This window comes from Vulpes lagopus, chromosome 23 (assembly GCF_018345385.1).
Source record: "Vulpes lagopus strain Blue_001 chromosome 23, ASM1834538v1, whole genome shotgun sequence".
Taxonomy (NCBI): domain Eukaryota; kingdom Metazoa; phylum Chordata; class Mammalia; order Carnivora; family Canidae; genus Vulpes; species Vulpes lagopus.
In genome coordinates, this window is record NC_054846.1 from 38,448,450 (window position 1) to 38,470,170 (window position 21,721).

The window sequence follows — 21,721 nt, forward strand, 5'->3', positions numbered from 1 at the left end:
TTTAACAACTTTACTTGCAACTTGTATACTCCAAATGATCACATTAACTGAGCAAAAGAAATAGACCAGGTAGTCATTTAAATATATTCAGGAAAAATAAAATTAATTGGATAATTTCAACATTCACTCAAGATAAAATAATTTTGCACATCAGAAGGGAAATTGCTTAAGCTGCTAAAGTCTCTGCCCAAAACTTATAGCTAAATAAATATATGATTTCAAAAAGGACAACTTCATATTAAAATTTAAAAAAGAAAAAGAATGAATGGCACTGGAACTTTCTATACAATACTCTACAAATGCTAACCAATGCGAGAAAAAGAAATTAAAAAATAATCATTCAAAAAGAAACAGTGAACAAACTATTCACTACCATCTAATAATCTCAGTTTATTCTTCATGATCTTACATATTATGTTGCTATTATAAATGATGTCTAAATTATACTTTGTTTCAGGGATATATAAAAACACAGTTTTTGAAATTTTATCTTTTTCCATCAACTTTCTCAGGATTCCCCATATATCTTAAGATTTCTAAGTGTTATATGTAGAAAAATCTAGAGATGTAAATTCTCCCTAAATCATCTGTTTGGTTTCTTTACAGGTTTTCCCTGAAAATAAACCTTGAGAAGATTATTCTCAAGTGTACCTAGTGGAGTTTGTCAAGAAGAGATTTCACATACTGAAAGAAAATTAAATTTAGTGATGTCCCAGAAACTTATAATTGGCTTTCATTATCTATTTTGATATTTTTCCTCAGTTGAGCAAAAATATTTCTGAAAAAATAAGTGAATATTTTCTGGGCTGTTTTGTAAATGTAGGTTATTAAGATCTATTAAGTGGGACCTAAGGGATATTGGTTTGTTATCTTCAGGAACTGCCCTTAAAGGCACAGAGTGCTGCCTCTCCTTCATTTTCCTCTTCTCTGTGGCTGGAATTTGGATTCAGTTAACTGGGACTGGTTCGTAAAGCAGAAGACAGCTACTGATAGTAGAAGAACAAAGCAGTTAAGACCTTAAGTCATGATGTTCGTAGAGTTGATTTACCAGTTGTAGCCCATATACTATACCTTTATATGTGAGCAGAATAAATCTATACAGTATTTAATCCACATTTATTCTGGAATGTTATTTTTTTTTTACTCATAGCTGAATTATATTCTATTATATTCTATATAATACTAGTGACTTAGCTTACAAGAAATTAAGACCTATTATAAAACAACCATATTCAAAACAGTTTAGTACTAAAGCAGGAATAAATATATTTGCTTATGAATTAACAAAATCAAACAGGTTTTTTATAGTAGTTCTATAATAAAAATGGAAAATGTACATATCTGAACAGTCACATTCCATATCAGTGGGGAGCACATGTGAAATCATATATGTGCTAAATAAAATAATAGTATTCCCAATATCACCATATTCTATGTTAAAGTGTTACCTATGTATTTAAGAAACTGGAATGTGGCAGTTTGGGGAGAGAAGTTTGAATTATTTATTGAACATCATGAAGATATAAAGAAAACATTTTAAGTTGGAGAGCTTCAACTTCAAAGATAGTAGCACTGTACTTTTCAGTACTTACCCTATTAGCACTATATTTTGAACAAACCATTGATTCTCATTAAATATTTGTAAAATAGGGTCTTTTATTTAAATGTGGTAATTCAGTAATTATTTTAAAGAATACATTACTATATGTTTATGTATCAGCCTTGTTAGGCTTATTGACTTGATTAATGAGAATTGACCTTGTAGGTGGGTCATTTCTTCATTTCTGAGTCTGGAAACCCAGGTTAAGCTTTGAGTTTTTGGAGATACACTGACGTATTGTTGAAGGATATATTCTATAAATACTCCTTTGAGGCAAACTTCAGGCTCTTTCTTCCCATATTCATATATTTTTGGATAAACATTTATAGTCTACCAAAGGCCACACTGATTTCAAAATCCAATTATCTTTCTAAAGAATAATAAAGGTGAGATGACATTGTATTTATCCAGAATCACTGCAGAAGTTTATGCACAAAGAAGAGAATGAGTCAAGTGTCAAAATTCTCAGTGAATGTAGGGGACTTTCTAAGAGATATGTGGACATGTAGTATTTATACATAGTTGATGGAATATAGTTTATCTTAGAATTATGAATAACTTCAATAAAAATGTGACGACAACCTATTCATTTCATTGAACACTTAGATGTTTAAGACATTGGAAATTATGGAAAATTCTATTTAAATTAGAAATAAATAATGGCATATAAAATGGTTGGTAATTTTAAAGAATGGAATTATAAGTAAAACTATTTTTTAACTTATTCTAATCATATTTTAAGCATAGGTCTTAAATATATTACAAAGATGTATAGTTTTGACAACTAAAAGTATTCGTTAAAACTAGTTGAGTTGAATATCTTATGAGTACTAGGCAGTCTTAACATCTGTTCTCCCATGTTCCATAGACAGGAAGCTTACCTGCTCATCTCTATATGACATTTTTTCAGCCCTCGGTAACTATATATAGCCCTGAGACTATGTTCTGGTTAATCAGATGTCTGTTGAGCTTAAGTGCTCATTACCACTTCCATGAATTAACTTGAAATGTTTTTGTCATGCATTCCTGTAGCCCTGGCTCCATTCCCACCGTCTAGATGGTTAGAACTAAATCAGCGTCCTTTCACTCAAACTTGGAAGTCAAGTGTTGAGGGTAGCAGAAGTTCCAGGTCAACCCGGACCCTATTCATCAGGGTTGTTGGAACCAAATTTCCATATTGTTTTATCTACAGTATTTTGTGGTCTATATCTCCTCTTTCCTTAACAGAAGATTATCATATACCAGGTCCCTGGGTGGCTCAGTTAAATGCCTGCCTTCCATGCAGGTCATGATCCCCAGGGTCCTGGGATCGAGCCCTGCATCAGGCTTCCTGTTCATCAGGGAGCTTGCTTTCTCTCTCTCTCTCTCTCTCTCTCTCTGCTGCTGCTGCTGCTGCTGCTCCCCCCTGCTTGTGCACTCTCCCTCTCTCAAATAAATAAAATCTTTAAAAAAAAGATTATCATATACCTTAATCATTACATCTCTCAAAGCCTATTATTTATCAACTATTCCCTGTGAGCTTAGGTTAACATGTCCATACTACAGTTCTTAATTATCACTTAACTTCAGATTTACACTTCCATTTAGATCCAAACATATGGCCCCTAATTTTTTTCATTCATTTACTTGAAACCTAAAACTGAAACATGGCTTTACAATGTTTCTACCTGAAAGATTTCTGTGTGACTAGCTAAAAATGGGCTGTAAAATCTCATCAGGATTTCTTTGAGCTGACAATATAAACAGGACAGAAATCAATAGTCAGCATACAAGTGGAGTCTCACTATTACCACATTACTATTTGTTTTTATTGGATCACCCCTAGAAATCTCTATTTCTGAAACTATTTTCCACTTCTGTTAGCAGTTCCTGTAATTTTCTTGGAAACTGAACAATGTATCATGCATGAGAAAACCGCTGTACTAAGGGCAGAAGTAACTTTTCAGATTCTACAACATTGCTGATATAGTTCCAATAACAACACCTAAAATCACTGACACACCTCAACATAACTTAACAACTGGATTGTGGTTGACGTTGTAAGGAACAAAAATATTGAACGTTGAACAAAGTATACTCTGGTCCCATATAACTCCTAATTTTTTACTGAGGCTAAAGTCCTGTTAAATAATGGTTAAGGGTACATTATATATGGAAGTGTGTGTACACTCCTAGTCACAAATTTACAGACATTCTGAGTGTCTTATGTCAGGGGAGTATCAATCAAGCATAGTGCATGTCAAAGCTGATTGCCTATATGTTGTTTTTCTCATTTATACTTGAAAATACATGTTAAATGTTTTTGTTTTCACACTTGATTGTGAGCTCCATGAAAGTACGGCCATCATCTGGCTTCAAAATACTCATTGTCTGGCATTCCGCAACTGATTAATATATACTTGTTCTCCAACTAGTCATTATTCTCCATAGCAACTGTTTTCCTTTTATATACAATCACTTTGATTTCTGACAGTGAATATATTCATCTTTAGCATTGGCTATTAGGACTTTCAGAATGGGCTTTGTGAAGCCACTTCCATAGCTAAGAAAAGAATATCTTACTGTGCATATTTGGCATACCCTCTCCCCTGTCTTTTCCTTTCTATCTTATTACCCCTACCTACTTTACTTCTTTGTAATTATGCCTCTTAAGTTTACCATTTAATGCAAATATTTCAATAGTCTTTTTGGAATGCAGTACAGGTATGTAAAAATATAAACAAAATAAACAAAATGCAAATGACTTTAGAAATTCCATTTGTGATAGCATACAAACACAAAATGACTTAAATGGCTTTATTTATCTTCAGTCAGTGGCTTCAACTAAGCTGTATTCTGTCCTTTAGTAATATTTTTGGAAGACCTCATTGCCTCTCTATCATGGTCAATGATTTCAAAAGTCCATCCCAGAAACACCTGGGTGGCTCAGCAGTTGAGCGTCTGCCTTTGGCCCAAGGCGTGATCCTGGAGCCCTGGGATCGAGTCCCACATCGGGCTCCCTGCATGGAGCCTGCTTCTCTCTCTGTCTGTGTCTCTGCCTCTCTCTCTCTGTGCCTCTCATGAATAAAAAAATATAATTAAAAAGAAAAGTCCATCCCAGTACAATCCAATTCAAGATTTTGATGATCTATTCAACCCATACATTCTCCCCTTTCCCATTCTCAATTTTGGCCTGGCCACTGTCAGGTTCTTGAAGCAGAGAAGTGGTAGACTGTTCTCCTCACTGTTTCTCCTTCTTGTCTCCCTCTTGATCTTTTCTCTTCTGTTTTGAGGCTTAAGAGGAGGTAAGGTGGATGAAGGGGACAAGTATCCTTAGTTAACTGGCACTGCCAAAGTCCTCTATTGGTTGTCATTACTTGTCTAATTTTGCACCCAGACAGTGCTCTCTGGAGTTATATGTGTGAGCACTTCAGCAGATCCAGCAGGAGCCTTCCCACATTCATAGTTATATTAAATGGGTGATCTATTTAAATCTCTTACACCTCAGCTCCTGCTTCTAGAAGCGTGGTGGCAGATAAATTTAGGTGGAGACTTTATAAGACAGCTCAAGAACAGATAACCATAACATCTCCTGATAACTGAAAACTCTTGCATTCTGAATATATCATTGAAGGAAAGAAAAACACTCTCTTCCTCTACCCGGTTTACATCTCCACTGGGGCTCTATAACAAAGGGCAGATTGCCAAAAGAAAAGCATTTAACATTTTAAAGTTTTGTGTTAACTGGAAGTTGTCTTGAGGAAATGAAGAGCCCCAAAAAGTGTCAAAACTTAAGTGCTTTTATAGTAGGTTGAACAAAAAGAGGCAATTATGGAAAAAGTAACTAAAATATATGGAGAAGCTAAAGGAAGATAAGAATTCTTTTAGTAAGGTCTATGGTGCAAAATTCTCTTGGTCTTAACTTCCTGTCCCTGATGATAAGAATGTTTCTTTTCTTCTGGTACGGGGAGGGTATCTTTACATGGGAGTTTTATCTCCTGTTTTCAAAAAGAAAAGAGGGGAGATCAGAAACTTTTGCATCTGCTATTTTTCAAGTGCCTTTAGGTCAAAATGAACCTTGCGTGGAAGTGCCACATTTTTAGGTGGCATGCTCTGGTACCCTTCATTACACAGACTTTTTTGCCCTTTCTCTTCACTAGGATTTCTTTTTCCTTGAACTTTTTTCCCCTTGAATAGGGCTAGTGGCAAAGTAAGCAACAGTTTTACATATGCCTACAGGAAAATAATGCAAAGTATCTTATATTCTATGAGAATATATAATTCCCCCATACTTTCTTTTTCCTAGTTTCCATAAAAAGAGAAGAAATTACCTAGAACTTAGCTTATCAAACAATTATTTTCTCCAGAAGCCTGTCACTGTCTTTTTCAGAGCTGATTTTAAATCAGTGGAAAAGGAAGTGATTATATCAGGGCTTGTTCTACTACTCCTTAGTAAATTCTACATAGGCATGCAAAGAATCTTTGATGGCTGTCTTTTGGATATGGGGGTAGTGACTTTTGTGTTCAGCTTTGGGCTTTTTGCTCATATTTTAAGTTCCATAATTCAATTTTACATTCACGTATTTATAAATTTTATATTTGTTGAAATTTTGTATTTAGCATCACATTAAATTTTCAATACTTGTAGAATAAATATTGAAAACACAACATATGCCCTAAGATAGATTCAAAGACAGTGCTTAGGAAAGAAATAAAGAAGTATCATTAGATGGGGAAGTTCAGTACAGATTCTCAGTAGAAATAATAATGCTAACTTCTCACTTAGCTGTCTCAAGTGCTGATTAAATAGAGTTAAAGACAGAACCGAAAGAGGAGAACAAACACATACCCCCTGAACCCCATAGTGCTGCTTGTCCCCACTCTTTCTTTTCCCCCATTTGTAGCCAAAGTTCAAGTTTTCTGAGTATATCCTCTCTAGTTTGTTACATATACATATTTCTATTTCATGTTACTTTTATAAAACAAAAAGGAAAATAAAGAAACTAACATTAGGGTTCATTAGGTCATTTTAAATACAAAAGTAATAAAACTTTACAACTTCAGTTGAATTGTACTTTGAGCTATACACACTGACTCACCAAAAAACATTCTTCCGATACTGAAACAACCACAATCCAGAATTTGGTGTGCAACTATCTTGTCTTTTATATCTAATGTATATACATGAACCGTTATAGTATTTTGTGTGATTTAATTGGATTATAGGTAGATTCCTATCTAATTTTCATAACTGTCTTTCTCTTGGGAATAGGTTTTTACATAAGTATCTAGGCATATGAGTAGACAATTATTTATCTACTTATTTATATATAAATTTATCTTATTCTTATTTACCTGAATATGATTTCATTATATGAAAAACTCTTTTTATATTTATTTGCCTATAATAATGATCATTCATATTACATTTTAAACTATTACAGGGATGCCTGAGTAGCTCAGTGGTTGAGCATCTGCCTTCAGCCTAGGGCATGATCCTGGGTCCGGGGATCGAGTCCCACATTGGGCTCCCTGTGAGGAGCCTGCTTCTCCCTTTGTCTCTGTCTCTGTCTCTCTGTGTGTATCTCTCATGAATAAATAAACAAATAAATGTTTAAAAAATTAACTATTACAAACATTGTATCTGTGAACAACAGGGTTCCTTGTTTCACCTTGAAGTGAACTCAGTATGTCATAAACCATGAGCTTAAGGCATGACATTGAATCCCATAGGATGTTAAGAATCCTACCTAAATTTGTCCAGTTTGTAAGTTTGGAGCTAAAAATAAGAGTCAAGAAGGTTGGATCAAGAGTTTTATCTAGTGATTCAAAAACTGTTCTACCCATGTTCTTCATATGGTGAAATCTTAACACAATCTTAATCTTTTGTAGATTACAAAATCTTTTTGTAGATTACAAAAATGACCACAATTACCCACATATCTCTAATAGAAACTCCTTTGCAATGGGACTCTTCAGCTACATCCATTTAAAGATAAAATCTATTTCTCTACTTACTGAGTTTGGGTGGCCGTGCAACTTGCTTTACCAATAGAAAATGGTAGCATCAAAGGTACCCTGGTTCTGTGTCTAGGACTCAATAGACTGCCTACTTTTACTCTGTCTCTTAGTATGTAGCTGAGACAGCATTTGAACAAGTTCAGACTTTCCTAATGGATAATGTGAGATTTGTTTGTTTGTTGCTCCTATTACTGTGGCCAACATAATACCAACCACCACACATATGAATGAGGGCATCTTAGGTCTGTCTCTCTCAGCCACCCTGCAACTGGTTGGCAGTGGACCACAGATACATGAGAGAATCAGCCAAGCATAAAATAAAATCTTTGCTGCATCCAGCCCAAATTGCCAAACCACAAAATTGTGAGTTAGATTAAAGGTTTTTGTTCCAAACCACTATGTTTGGACTGGTTTGTTAGACAGTGGTAGATAACTAATATATCACATACTGATACTTCTTTCAAATCACTATCAATCTACCCATCTGGAGAAAAGTTCCCAGGTCAAAATTGTCTAAGATGTGGATTCTGGTTTTAAATAGTCACTGAAAATTACATTATTGTGATCCTTCTCCAATAAATGTGACTATGAGGGGTGTTGATAAATATTCTGGTTATGTAATCAATTTTCTTAGACCTGCATACTGAACCATTGACACATCTGTATTTATTTAACTTTAAAATAATTAAAGATGTAGATAAAAATAGAGAAAAAGATTTTTTTTTATAATTGACAAATCTTGACATTATGCAGTAGTATACATTTTTTTACACTTTTTCTTGTGTTTGAGGTTTTTCAAAATAAAACCTTTTTAAAAATAGGTTTTCCTCCTTCTTTCTATGGAAGATAAACTTCACTTCTAATAAATCCTGAGTCACATAGTAGCTTTTGAACTTTCAAACTAGAACATAATCACAAGTTGTTTCCATCTATATTCATACTCAAATAACATTAAATGTCAAGAACTAGGAAGTGAATGAAATTACATATTCACTTCCTTTTGTCCCTGTACTAAAATCTCTCCCTTCCAAATAAATTATCTTCATGGCCCAATAAGAGCTAATGGTCCCTTTGCTCAATGCTTTTAAATTATCACCTACAAAAATCTTAGTTTGCATTGGATTTGAATTAGAGCATGTAATGTGATGAAGATGTTGCATTTCTCATACACTTATCCTAAGCATAAACTATGCTATGTGTTAAATGGTTAGCACAGTGATCAGAATATAAAATGAACACTAAACAAAATAAAGTTACAATCTTTATGGCTGATGCTATACTATACCATGTAATCATTTAATTCATTTACACAAATATTCATTGAAAAACTACTAAGTGCAGGTACTATTCAAGACTCTATTGAAAAAAGTAGGATAATAGGACGTTTATGTTCTTATAATATCTTCATAAATATTTACATACTAAACAGGATATGATTAATTTTAGAGTAATATGCCAATAAAATGCCATGAGGTTATATTTGGAAAGATATCTCAAGAGAACCATTGAACTGATTGCTTCTTTACCTAACTTTATCTTTTTACTAAGGTGCCTTGGTCTCAGCATATATATTTTATTTGGTCATTCGTTGACCATACCATGTCTTAGTCAACTTTTATTCCCTGAAGTATTGTACACACAACACAGGTGTTTCAAACCCAGGTGGGGAAGATGAAGCCTTCCCAAGTCCAGGAAATGGTTTATTTTCTTTTCTAAAAAATGGTTAGATAAGGTGATTGTTAAGATATTCCTCTGATCTAAGATTCCATCATATCCAGAAAATCGGAAAAAGCTGTGATATATGGAATAATCTTTAATAGCAAAGAAATGGAGTATAATAGCTCTTTGCTCTGCTGTTTGATACATGGATCACATTTATAGAGTCTCTTGTTCATTATCAATAAAATATAGATAAACTATAATATATTGTGTTTGTTTAGGATTAAATTACTTAAGTATCTGTAGATACAGGTCGTAAATTATATAAAGTTAAGCAGATATTAAATTACATTAGTGTTATTATCATAATTTCTAAGGAATGAATAAAAGTAGGCAGAGAACTGTGAGTATAATAAGAAAACCATGAACTTGGCCAAGCCAACAGAATGATTACCATAACTCTGGAAAAGAAGGGCTGAATAATATTACATGTAATAGAGGGCCTTGAATTTCAGCATATAGAATTTTATATGAGTAAAGATTAATAATTTTTGGTTTGGTTTAGGGGAGATACAATCAGAGCTGAGAATAAGAATTATTAAGATGATATAATAAACTTAGTAAGGTTTTGGGGAACAGTTAAAAGGAATTGTAAAGAACTCTATAGAAATAGAAATCTGCAGCCTTAGCAAGCAAATGTAGGTAGAAGACTTAAAAATTTAACTAAAACTTTTAAAGCTAGATGTGATTGAAAATTACTTGTCTAATCTGACAATGAAAATCATCTTGGCCGTGTTAGAACCTGCTAATGAAATGAATGTAAGAATTTAAGAATTTACCAAAAGCTATGAATTATCATAATTATTACTGTGTCTATATGAGTGGGCTGTTAATTTTGCATAAACTCATAGAAAGGTTAAATCTAAGTTTATAAGTTAATGAAAAAAATCTTGAAGGTAAAGCTTGCATTCAATAAACATAGCAATCATATACATCCTAATTCAATAAATACAAATAACATAAAATAATTAAATTCTACGAAATATTTACAGACCTAATAGTTTGCCTTCTCTTCAATACTCTATTAAGATGTGCAAAACTTCCTGTAGTTAACAGGTAATGGAAAATGTGTGTGTGTGTGTGTGTGTGTGTGTGTGTGTGTGTGTATTCAAAGGTGGCAATTAGAAATTTTTATGAAATCAGGAGACAGGACAAGAGAGTATCCTTAGTAAACTGAGAAAATAGAGAATAATTGATAATCACTCTGATTTATAAGTGATAAATTGTTGCACAAACTCTAATTCATGATCAGAAAATCATGTGCACTCTTGATTCATATGAATGTGAAAGTGAAATAAACCTGTGCATTGTCACATTTACACTAATTATTTCATGATTTTATACTTCTGAAACATAATAGTAGTACAATAAATCTATTATTTTACATCAAATACTATTAAATTAATGCTAAAAAACTACTTTATTACTTGTCTACATAAAAGTCAACCTCTTTTCTATTCCACTTATCTGTGCCAAAAGAAAATAAAGTTAAAAACAACTACATATATTATTGAAAGTTTTCTTAAAAACAAACAAACAAACAAACAAACAAAAAAACCCCTTACAATGATTCTATAATTTGGGAGTAAGCAGAGGAAGAAAAAATAATGCATACATTTAATTTTACAAAATCAAGGATTACAGACATTTATTTGTTGAAAATCCTCCATGCTTGAGCAATGGTGCCACTTTATTAGTCTGACTAAGAAGGAATATTCCATCAATAATGACTGGTGTTCTGGGCAGCCCGGGTGGCTCAGTGGTTTAGCACCACCTTCAGCCCAGGGCGTGATCCTGGAGACCTAGGATCCAATCCCACATCAGGGGATCCCCCTGCATGGAGCCTGCTTCTCCCTCCGCCTGTGTCTGCCCCCCGCCCCCGTGTCTCTCATGAATAAAAAAATAAAATCTTTAAAAAAATAACGACTGGAGTTCTTATCAAACACACTCTTCTCATTGCTATGCTCCACAATGGTTATGCATAATGGGTAACAAAAAAGGAAAAAATTTCAGATTGCCTTCCATATTATAGTTTAATTAAGAAATCATGAAATTGGTACTACTAAGTGTATAAAATATAGCCCCTTTCCCGAGCCCACATCAACAGCATCCAAGGATAACCATCAAACATTAATCATATATGTTTAAATTTATATATATTATATTTATAGTCAACCTTCCTTGTTGACTTTTAATTGAATTCAGCATTATCTATTCCCTTCTCAGCTTACCTCAAAGGGATGTATCAAAAATTATCAGCCCTTACTAGGTATTCTCATTTGTCTCCTCCTCTCCAGATTGGACGAGTTTCATCTAATGTGTATAAGTACAAAATAGCTCAAATGAACCAAAGAATTCTACTGTGTTTGTGCCAGCACCATCCATCACAATATTTCCATTTGAAGTTTCCACCTGCTGAGATTGATTGCTCTAGTCCTGCTGCTGTTTCCAGAAGAAGGCTTGCATTACAGCCAAAGCCATAGGAATCTATCTGACAACCTAATTTCTTCCTTTCTTTTCTTTCTCTCTCTCTCTCTCTCTCTTTTTTTTTTTTTTTGACCTTCATGGCCTACTTTGTTTCAGTGCCACAGACTCCAGGTGCAGTAATTTTTTCTAATTCTCAAAGATTTTGATTTTTTTTAATGTCAGACAGGGACAATGAAGAAAATACAACCTCCTGGTGGGAGAGGTATCCAAACTTATCTTGAGTGTATTACATTTCTCATTCATGCATCCATGCATCTATCCATTTATCCATCTATCAATTCATCACAATAGCCTTTTGTCCACCAACAAACATTCCCAAGTGAGTTAGCAAATCTTACTTATCAGTATATAATATTGTATCATTTTCAGGGTGGGGAGACAAAAGATAAAATAACCATATTATTTAATAATCTACAAAAATACTGATGCTGCCTAAACATACGCTCTTAGCTTATTATGCCATTATGATGATGGATGAGTCTTGCTTAATTATGAGCAAATAAAAACCACACTATTAGATGATTTTAAAAGCTAACAAAGGAAAATAATTTTTACATGAGGTTAACCAATGGATTTGATCCTACTGATTATATTGTTTCAACAACTGAGCAAAATGATTAGGATATGTAAATTAGTATTTTAAGTTCCAAGGCATAGTTACAAGTATAAGTCCTATTGGTTTGTTTCTGAAAAACCATTAACATATCCACTATTCCCTTCTATTTGTTTAGTGAGGAACTGGCATTCCCTAGTATATATTAAAAACATTCTTTCTACCATTCAGCAAGGATCCAACGAAATCCAGCTTAGCCATTCTAGAAAATAAAACCATCATTTAAGATCATTATGAAACTGAAATAGACAATCCTCTTACTATTTATAGAGTGAGAATTAGAACTTGTTGTAATTTATTTGGTTAACCATGCAAAATTATTTGTTTAGAATGCTTTCCTGAAGTTCTATTACTTAAATATCCTTTCCTTGAGCAAATATTACCTTTCAAAATACACATACAAGTCATAAAAGATTTTCATCATATAATTATATACCACAGCTTTTTAGTGATTTTCAAAAATAAGTTTCTTCTCTCCCTAATTGAATAGTTCACAGTTAGGGTATTCACTCTCTCATCTGGGGTCATTTTTTCCTTGAATTCCTCAAAGTGCTTATGAAGGTGTTTAACCTTTCAACTACATTCATGATAATTCAAAATAAATACATAAATTCCAAAAAATGCCTGTGAATTTCTACATAAGATTTTTTTTCATTTCATGAAGTTATAAATTAATATTTATTTTTCATTGTTTGGTGACTCTCTAATTTCTCAGTATATAAATTATATTAAAAATTGCACCTGCAATTTTAAAAAAATATTTCTTAGTAATTACTTCAGTGTATGGTAGGTCCAATTTTCATTTAATAATCATAATCTATGTGATTCAAGATTATTCAAAGCTTTTTGGAAATTCAACCTTTGTCAGTACTCCTATGTCAAATAATATACTCCTGCCTTCTCAAGCTTTTTATCTTCTTCTCAAGTCATATCTGGGCTTAGGGCTGGTCTAAATAATACCAAGGAATTTGGGATATGTGTAGTATTATTTTTGCTCCCTGCCTTCCCCTAATCCTTTCAGACATCACCTTTTTCTACTTTTTTCTACTTTTCCCCCCTTTCATTTTAACTGTATTGACCTCCTTACTCCTCTTTGTACACTCCAGGCATACTCTCTCGATAGGGTATTTGGACTTGGTATCTTTATGCTTCTTCCCCCAGGTATGCAGTGATTTACTCTCCTCATGTTTCTCAATGGTCATTTCATCAGTGAGTCTTTCCCCTAACAAGTTATAGGATACAAAAGTAAATATCCCTTCCCCCACACTCCTTCATCATAACTTATTTTGCTCCATAGCACTTATGAATATCTGGAATTTTTATCTATTTACTTCTGTTTATGGTCAGTCTTCCTCTAAGGAGGACATCTCCATGAACCCAGAAAATTTTAGTACTATTCTTTGCTATATCCTTAGCCCCTAAAATCATGTCTGGCACACAGTATATGTTCAATAAATACTTGTTGAAAAATGAATGAAAAAGGAAGAAAATAAGAAGGAAAATTATTTAACATGAATTTTGTTTCCAAATCATCTGCTATTTATATCCATAGTCATCACCTCTTTTTTACTCTTCCATAACACCTTCTCTCAACTGGGCTTCTGTCTGTTTTAGTTACTTTTGGATTACATCATATGTGCCTCCCATTGTGTTCCATGGAGACAAAAGTAGGCACTGCCCATTTCTAGGTCCATGAGAGATAATGGCTTCTATAAGACTTGCTCTCTTTTCAGGATAAATATGGGAACTGATGTAAAACCACCTCTTCTCTGATCTTTCTTGAAGTACCTGCTGGGCATCTCACAAATCTCTCACAGACACCTCTAGGGCACCTAGGTAGCTCAGTGGTTGAATGTTGGCCTTTGGCTCAGGTCATGATGCCGGGGTCCTGGGATCGAGTCCCGCATTGGGCTCTCTGTAGGGAACCTGCTTCTCCCTCTGCCTATGTCTCTGCCTCTCTGTGTGTCTCTCATGCATAAATAAATAAAATCTTAAAAAAAAAAGACACCATCCCTCTGAACATCACAATCTAGATTCTCTTATCTTTGATAACCTTTCCAAAATTCTAGGTCGGAAAAAACCCATTATCTCTTAACAGTGAAAAAATATAATTTGTCTTCAAATATTCTTTACATTTTTCTGGTCTGGATGATATGGATCCTTCTCACTCTAGTCAAAGATATGCACTTCAGATCCTGCTTCTAGTCCTGTGACCTAGAGTTGCATGAAATATCCACTCTATCATTATAAAAAATATACTACTTATTAATTAGCTGCTTATTAATTATATTACTTATTCTAATAATTTATTGGTAAAATACTATTTATCAATTTATTAATAAAACAATAAAATAAAAATCCCAAGTAGCCCCCAGTGATTTTTGTTACTTGCTATCTGGAGTACTAGATAATATGAAAATGTAAATATTAAGAGCTAATATCAGATGACTACATTTAACTTAAAAATCATTTAAGCCAATTATGAGTGCTTCTGCATGGTTCATCACATGCAGTAACTACCCTTTTTTTTTTTTTTTTAGAGAAAGACTGAGCACAACCACATGCTAGTGCTGGGTTGGGGGAGGGGTAAAGGGAGAGGAAAAGAGAGTCTTAAGCAGGCTCCTACACAATGCAAAGTCTAACCTGGGGCTCCATCTCACAACCCTGAAATCATGACCTGAGCAGAAATCGAGTCAGATGCTTAACTGACTGAGCCACCCAGGCTCCCCTGAAACCAACAGCTTTTTAAAAATTTGCAACCATTAGGGTCAATTGTCTGATTCCTAATTACAACTTCCATGTGTGCATAATTTTGGACAAACTATTTGTGCTTTAATTTACTTATCTATAAAATGGGATTTTTAAGGTATCTGTTTCCTAGAGCTTCTTTAAAGACTACTTGAGATATGTGTGTAATGCTCTTGGTATGGTACCTAGCCCATAATAAATGTGTAATAGATGTCAGTTATTACTAATTACTGGATATCTTTTTCTGTATAGGTAGATAAAATATTATATATTAGATATATTTTAAATATAATATATATATTTAATTTTATAATAGTATATATATTTAAGAAAAACTTCAGAATTTTTAGAAATTCTCTTCCTCTTTCAGTTGTACTACTCATCACAGGAGTAATCATTAGGCATACATTAAGACTAAGCCAGGGGGATCCCTGGGTGGCATAGCGGTTTGGCGCCTGCCTTTGGCCCAGGGTGCGATCCTGGAGACCCGGGATCGAATCCCACGTCAGGCTCCTGGTGCATGGAGCCTGCTTCTCCCTCTGCCTCTCTCTCTCTGTGACTATCATAAATAAATAAAAATTAAAAAAAAAAGACTAAGCCAGATTTTTCTTGGTCTTCTTGTCTTTCAACATAAACAAGCACTCAATGGTATGCATACAAAGTCAACTGAAAGAAACAGGGATTATAAGAGGTACATTTAATATCAAATTTTTGATACAGACAAATAATTGAAATAGATGTCAAGATATCTATTTTACATAGGTTCATGATACTCTCTTGTCACATTTATATCTATTATCACCCCCTAACTACTTCATTCTTCAAAGATTGGGGCACAGACTGATCATCTGATTGAACTGTAGCCTCTGTAAATCTCTACATTATTGCCTTGGTAAGAATACATAAGTGGCTTATAAAAGCTTATACAATGCCATGACTAAAAACTGTAAAATTTACTAAGCTTATATTCTAGACAATAACTATACTTCATGATCAGTAAACCAGTAGGAAGTTCAGAGGACAAGGATGAAGTTGAATTATCTTTTTGTAGTTGGGCATAGATAATAGCAGTGAATTTCCTGCATCTAGATCATTTTTCAGTTATCTTGAGTAGAAATATAAATATGTTAACTACTTTAGAATTTCTTGAACAAAAAAAGGCATTTTTGCTTATGCATTGTGTGCATTGTTACCACCGAAGATTATTAAAAGAAAGACTAAGTAGCACTATCTAAAAAAAAAAAAAAAAAAAAGCCCTATCTAAACATCAGAAAAGAGTGGCAAGGTATTAATAGGAAACAAGTCTCAGCAAATGGCCCTCCAGAAATGCTCCTAAAACCTCCATTTAGGTGAGCTTAACTGAAATCAAAGAGTTAATGGCTTTGCCATCACTGTCTCCCCTCTGGGCCAAATAGGCCTATTTCAGAACTGCAACAGATGTGTGTATACCAGGAGGAGAGACATGGCATCTGTGCTGTGCAGCAGTGTATATTTTCCTTTGAAATCCTGAGTGTGGTCTAATTCCGACTCTGTTATGTTTTTGTGTTGTGGCACTATGTCGACATGAGAGTACAATATTTGGAGAGCTATTGTTTCCACAGCTTGCTCTGATTTATGCTTCATTCTGTTTGGAGATTTTTATAGTAGTTCGAGCCTGAATGTCATATGTAGCAATGTACTAGAGGATTGTTTCTCACTGTTTTAAGCCACATGCTATTAGATCATCTAAGATTGTTTTGTTAACTAGACCTGGATGATGGTTTACAAAAGAACTTTCAAGAGACCCAAATAAATGAAGGGAATTCCATCAAAGGTGTAGGTATGAACACATCTAATCTTCCCAAGATTGTCGATATAATTTAAAAATTATGAGAAAGTATGTAAAACTTCTCTTAATAACATGTACTTTGGGACAGCGTTTAAGGAAATGAATGATTTCAAAACCATTTTCATCCTAAAAGTAAATTTTCTGTAATATTAATCAATTTTCTTTTTTCTTTTGAAATAGAAAAAAAAATTCTTATTAAAGATATTTACAAAGAAATTTATAAGAAATTCATTTTGGAAGCAAAAGCAACACATTTTCCAAATATTATTATGAAGCTAAGAGAAACGCTAGTAACCACATAGACAAAATACTCAATTTCCAAAGGCCCATATTTTACATAATTTATCAGTATAAAAAATCACAACCTCTCGATAACCTCTGATGAATTCAAGTAGTAAAATTAGTCCTTTTACATGGACTTTGTTTAAAAATTACTTCCATGAACCAAGGCAGTCAATCCACATTACCAATGCCTTCTCTATAAAAGCACTTTTTTGAACAAACCCTACAGTCCAACCCAGGGATTCTATGCACACAAAGGAGAGTTTACATGAACAAATTCAGAGAACTGTTCTTCTATTCAGCTAAATCATCAGCTTCCAATTTAACTTTCCAAATAGCTCTCTTATCTGGCTGATTATTTTATTCATTACCAAAATATATTATTGCTTTAGATCATATATTTTTCATTATGAATGAAGCATATAGCTAGCTGGTGATTAATAAATGTGTTGATTGAATAATAATTTTTCTTTTTTTTTATGATAGGCACACAGTGAGAGAGAGAGGCAGAGACATAGGCAGAGGGAGAAGCAGGCCCCATGCACCGGGAGTCCGACGTGGGATTCGATCCTGGGTCTCCAGGATCACGCCCTGGGTCAAAGGCAGGCGCTAAACTGCTGAGCCACCCAGGGATCCTGTGTTGATTGAATAAAATTAGGTGTATGGATGGTTTCATCAATTAAGATGAAATGTTACATGATGGGCAATTTGTTATGATCTCATGGTATACCCCACGATTGTTGAAATAAATTTCTAGGCCCAAGGTGGATCCCAAGACATGGAGTGCCATATCAGCAAAACCAAAACTTAGATAACTTTCATGTCTGTATAAATGTTCCCTTTGTCCAGAAATACAGTGCATTTGGTTAGCCAATTCCCAAATGCCAGGCCAACTCTGGTCCTTCGTACCACAAACAAAGCTGGTGTCCAAGAATAGATGGTTTTGAGGGGCAATCTGGAAAACTATGTATCAATAAACAGCATCAATCAATATGCAGATTTCATTCTATGCTCTAATTTCAAAACATTAACATCTTGTGTTTTTTAAAAGATTTTATTTAAACAACTGAGCCATCCAGGTGCCCCTATTCTTTAAAATCAATTTATTGTCGGTATATTAATGTTCATATGTTTGAAATAATAACATAAAAATAATCACTGCTAAATATTTAAAGTATGCTAAAAATATTAAAAACGCTGAACTAGGGGCACCTGCGTGGCTCAATGGTTGAGCATCTGCCTTTGGCTGAGGTCGTGATCCTGGAGTCCTGGGTTGGAGTCCTGCACCGGGCTCCCCATGGAGAGCTTGTTTCTCCCTCTGCTTATGCCTCTGCCCCTCTCTCTGTGTTTCTCATGAATAAACAAAATCTTTTTATAAAACTCCTGAAACTGTAAGTTTAAAACAGTATTTCTTCATCTTTCACAATTGATCAGTATTATATAAAGTTTTATTTTTAAATAATCCAAAATGTACATATTATTTTAAAATAATCCATAATATATATAAGATACCAGAAAATTTTAATAATCTATAATATATATTGGATACCAAAAATATTAATTATTCCATATATTCCATTCCTATGTTCCTCATTCCTATTTTCTATACAAAGTCAGGAGAAAAAAATCATGGCTTTCATATTAAAACAGTCAATCCAAAATCTGAGGAATATGACTTGGAGATTTACTGAACTAAAACAAGAGGACAGCAGCAGCCATAATCCATCAGTCTTACAACAACAATTAAAACATAATATTTATAAGTCCTTACAAGCCTTACAAATAAATGTGTTAAAACATTTCCACCATAAAAGACAGTAAAGTATTTTATGAAATGCAATCTTCTGTAAATGGGGCATCAGAAACAATAAAACAAGTTTAAAATCACCTTAACTTTACAATCTTTTGGTTCTAATCTGATTTTAATGTTTTCCACCTGCCCCATAAACTGGGTGGAGCTTGTGTCTACATTTGAGAACAATGAAGCTTAATTTTTATGTTTTCTTCTTGAGAGGTTTTAAGAGTCTCATTTCCTGATAAACAAATGGATCTCCCTGTGCTGTACTTTCTTTAACCAATTGAATGATTTTAATTTGTATGAAATATTTGGTTCATTTGAAAACAAATATGTATTATTTTCATAATTAAATCAAAATTCTCTAATAGTCATCTTGTAGAGTCAACCTAATTTTAACTTGAAATCAAAAATTTAAATTGAAACTATAAAAAACTGTGATGGCTGGGTGGCTCAGTGATCTAGTGTCTGCCTTTGGCTCAGGGCATGATCCCAGAGTCCCGGATCGAGTCCCACATCAGGCTCCCTGAATGGAGCCTGTTTCTCCTCTCTCTGCCTGTGTCTCTACCTCTTTCTGTTTGTCTCTCATGAACAAATAAATAAAATCGTAAAAAAAAAAAGAAACTATAAAAAATTTTAATATAATGTTAAATTCTGGTCACAATAAACGCTTCTGTATGACTCATGAAAAGAGATTTTACTTTGTTCTCTGACTTTGGTAAAATTCTCAGTCTCTTAATCCTGATTTTCTTTATCAAAGAAATATGTGGATTACCCTAGGTGATCATATTTCCCTTCCATATCTTATACTAACTCATAACTTAACCAAATGCTAAGTATAGAACACTTACTATCTGACTAAAGACCAATATGAAGGCGTTTTATTATTGGTCAAGTATGAATGCCAAAGCCATAGTTCAAATTCAAAATGTTCATGAATCCAATGACTAACAATGATATAATATTGGGGAATTTAAAAAGAGGAAAACATTAATGGCTTGAATCTTTATATTCTTGATTATTACTAATGCATATTTTCCTCATTATCTAGTATCTTTTTTCATTCTATTTGCACATATTGATGCCACCTTATGTGCTGACATGTACTTACATGTAAAAATCAAACATATGGAGATCTATAAACTGAGGATAAGACAGTGACACTATCTGCAACTTGCTTTCCCATGCTTCTATGTTATATGATTGGCTGAAGATCTTAGGAGAAGGATGAAAGATACATGATACAGAGCTGTACCAGCTGAGCTGCATCTACTGAGCCTAACCCCAATCAGTTTTCAGGTGCCACAAAGATGTGTGAGTGATTATAAAAAAGAAAATGTTTAAGCAACTGGTTTGTTATAAATGAAAACCCAATGATGTAACACGCAACTTTAAAAGAACCCAAAATTCAATACTTGATTTTTAAGAGTGGCAAATCTAAAATATTATATAATGTATCAATTTACCTATCATTTTTTACAACATTGTATGCCAGCAACTATGCTATCTCTGAAGCAATTCAAAAATACTGAAATATTGTTTTGTATAAAGAAGGCCTACAAAAGCATATGATTAAATATATTTTTCACCATATTATAAAATAGAATATGATCATCTCCAGTAGAAATATAAACAGAATAAAAAGTAATACCTTTTTAATATATACTCCACACACACACACACACACACACACACACACACTTTCTTTAACAATAGAGAGTGTAAAAATAGAAAAGAAAGCTTAAATATACTTTGGGATTATCATGATAAACATGGTAAATTAAACATATGAAGTCATCTTTACTTTTTCCTAAAACCAAATGGCATGAAGATAAACCTTTGATGGATAAACCCAAAAGATAAATAGAAGGAGAAACAACAGGGATTGAAATATACTAGCAAATTTTGCAATAAGAAAGGTAAATGTATGAGTGACAACTTACTTGGTACCTGAAGAAGTTAAATTCTGGGTAATAAAAATGAAAATGCCCCTGAGTGGCAAACTGGATTATCCAAAACAATCACTCAAGATGGAGGAACTTTGGGCACTAGTAACCTTATGTGATGAAAGAGAAGGATGAGACTTTCAACAAAAAAAAACTTATCAATTCAAAGTAAAGAGCAGGCATATAATCATATCTTATCCACCACCCAAAAGTCAAAAGAGAATGTCTCTCCCAGGCTTGCAAAAGTGAAAAACTTATTTTCTACAAAAAACAAAAACAAAACAAAACAAAAAAAAACAATGTTGAGAGGTTCTATGAAGTCTATATATGTCTGTGCTGGAAACAGAACCCTTCTCTGCAGAAGCTGATCCAAGAGAAAAATGTTAAATGTTAGATTAACATTTTAAATAGATTAACATGTTAAATGTTAGATTAACAAAAAGCCAATGTTAGATTTGTCAGGTCGTTGCTTAATCACTTCATAGGAAGGTCAACAAAACACAGAAACACCCACATATGAATCTACTTAGACATTTTTAGTTCCTTTCATATAAGTGTGAGCAGACCGGAAAGGATCAGCAGACATTCAAAGGAAGCCACTCAAAAAACAGAGACAGATCAAAAAAAGAAAACAAAAAACAAACAAAAGTAAAATAAAAGAAAAAGAAAAATATTCGGGAGAACCATACAAAGAGAAGATACA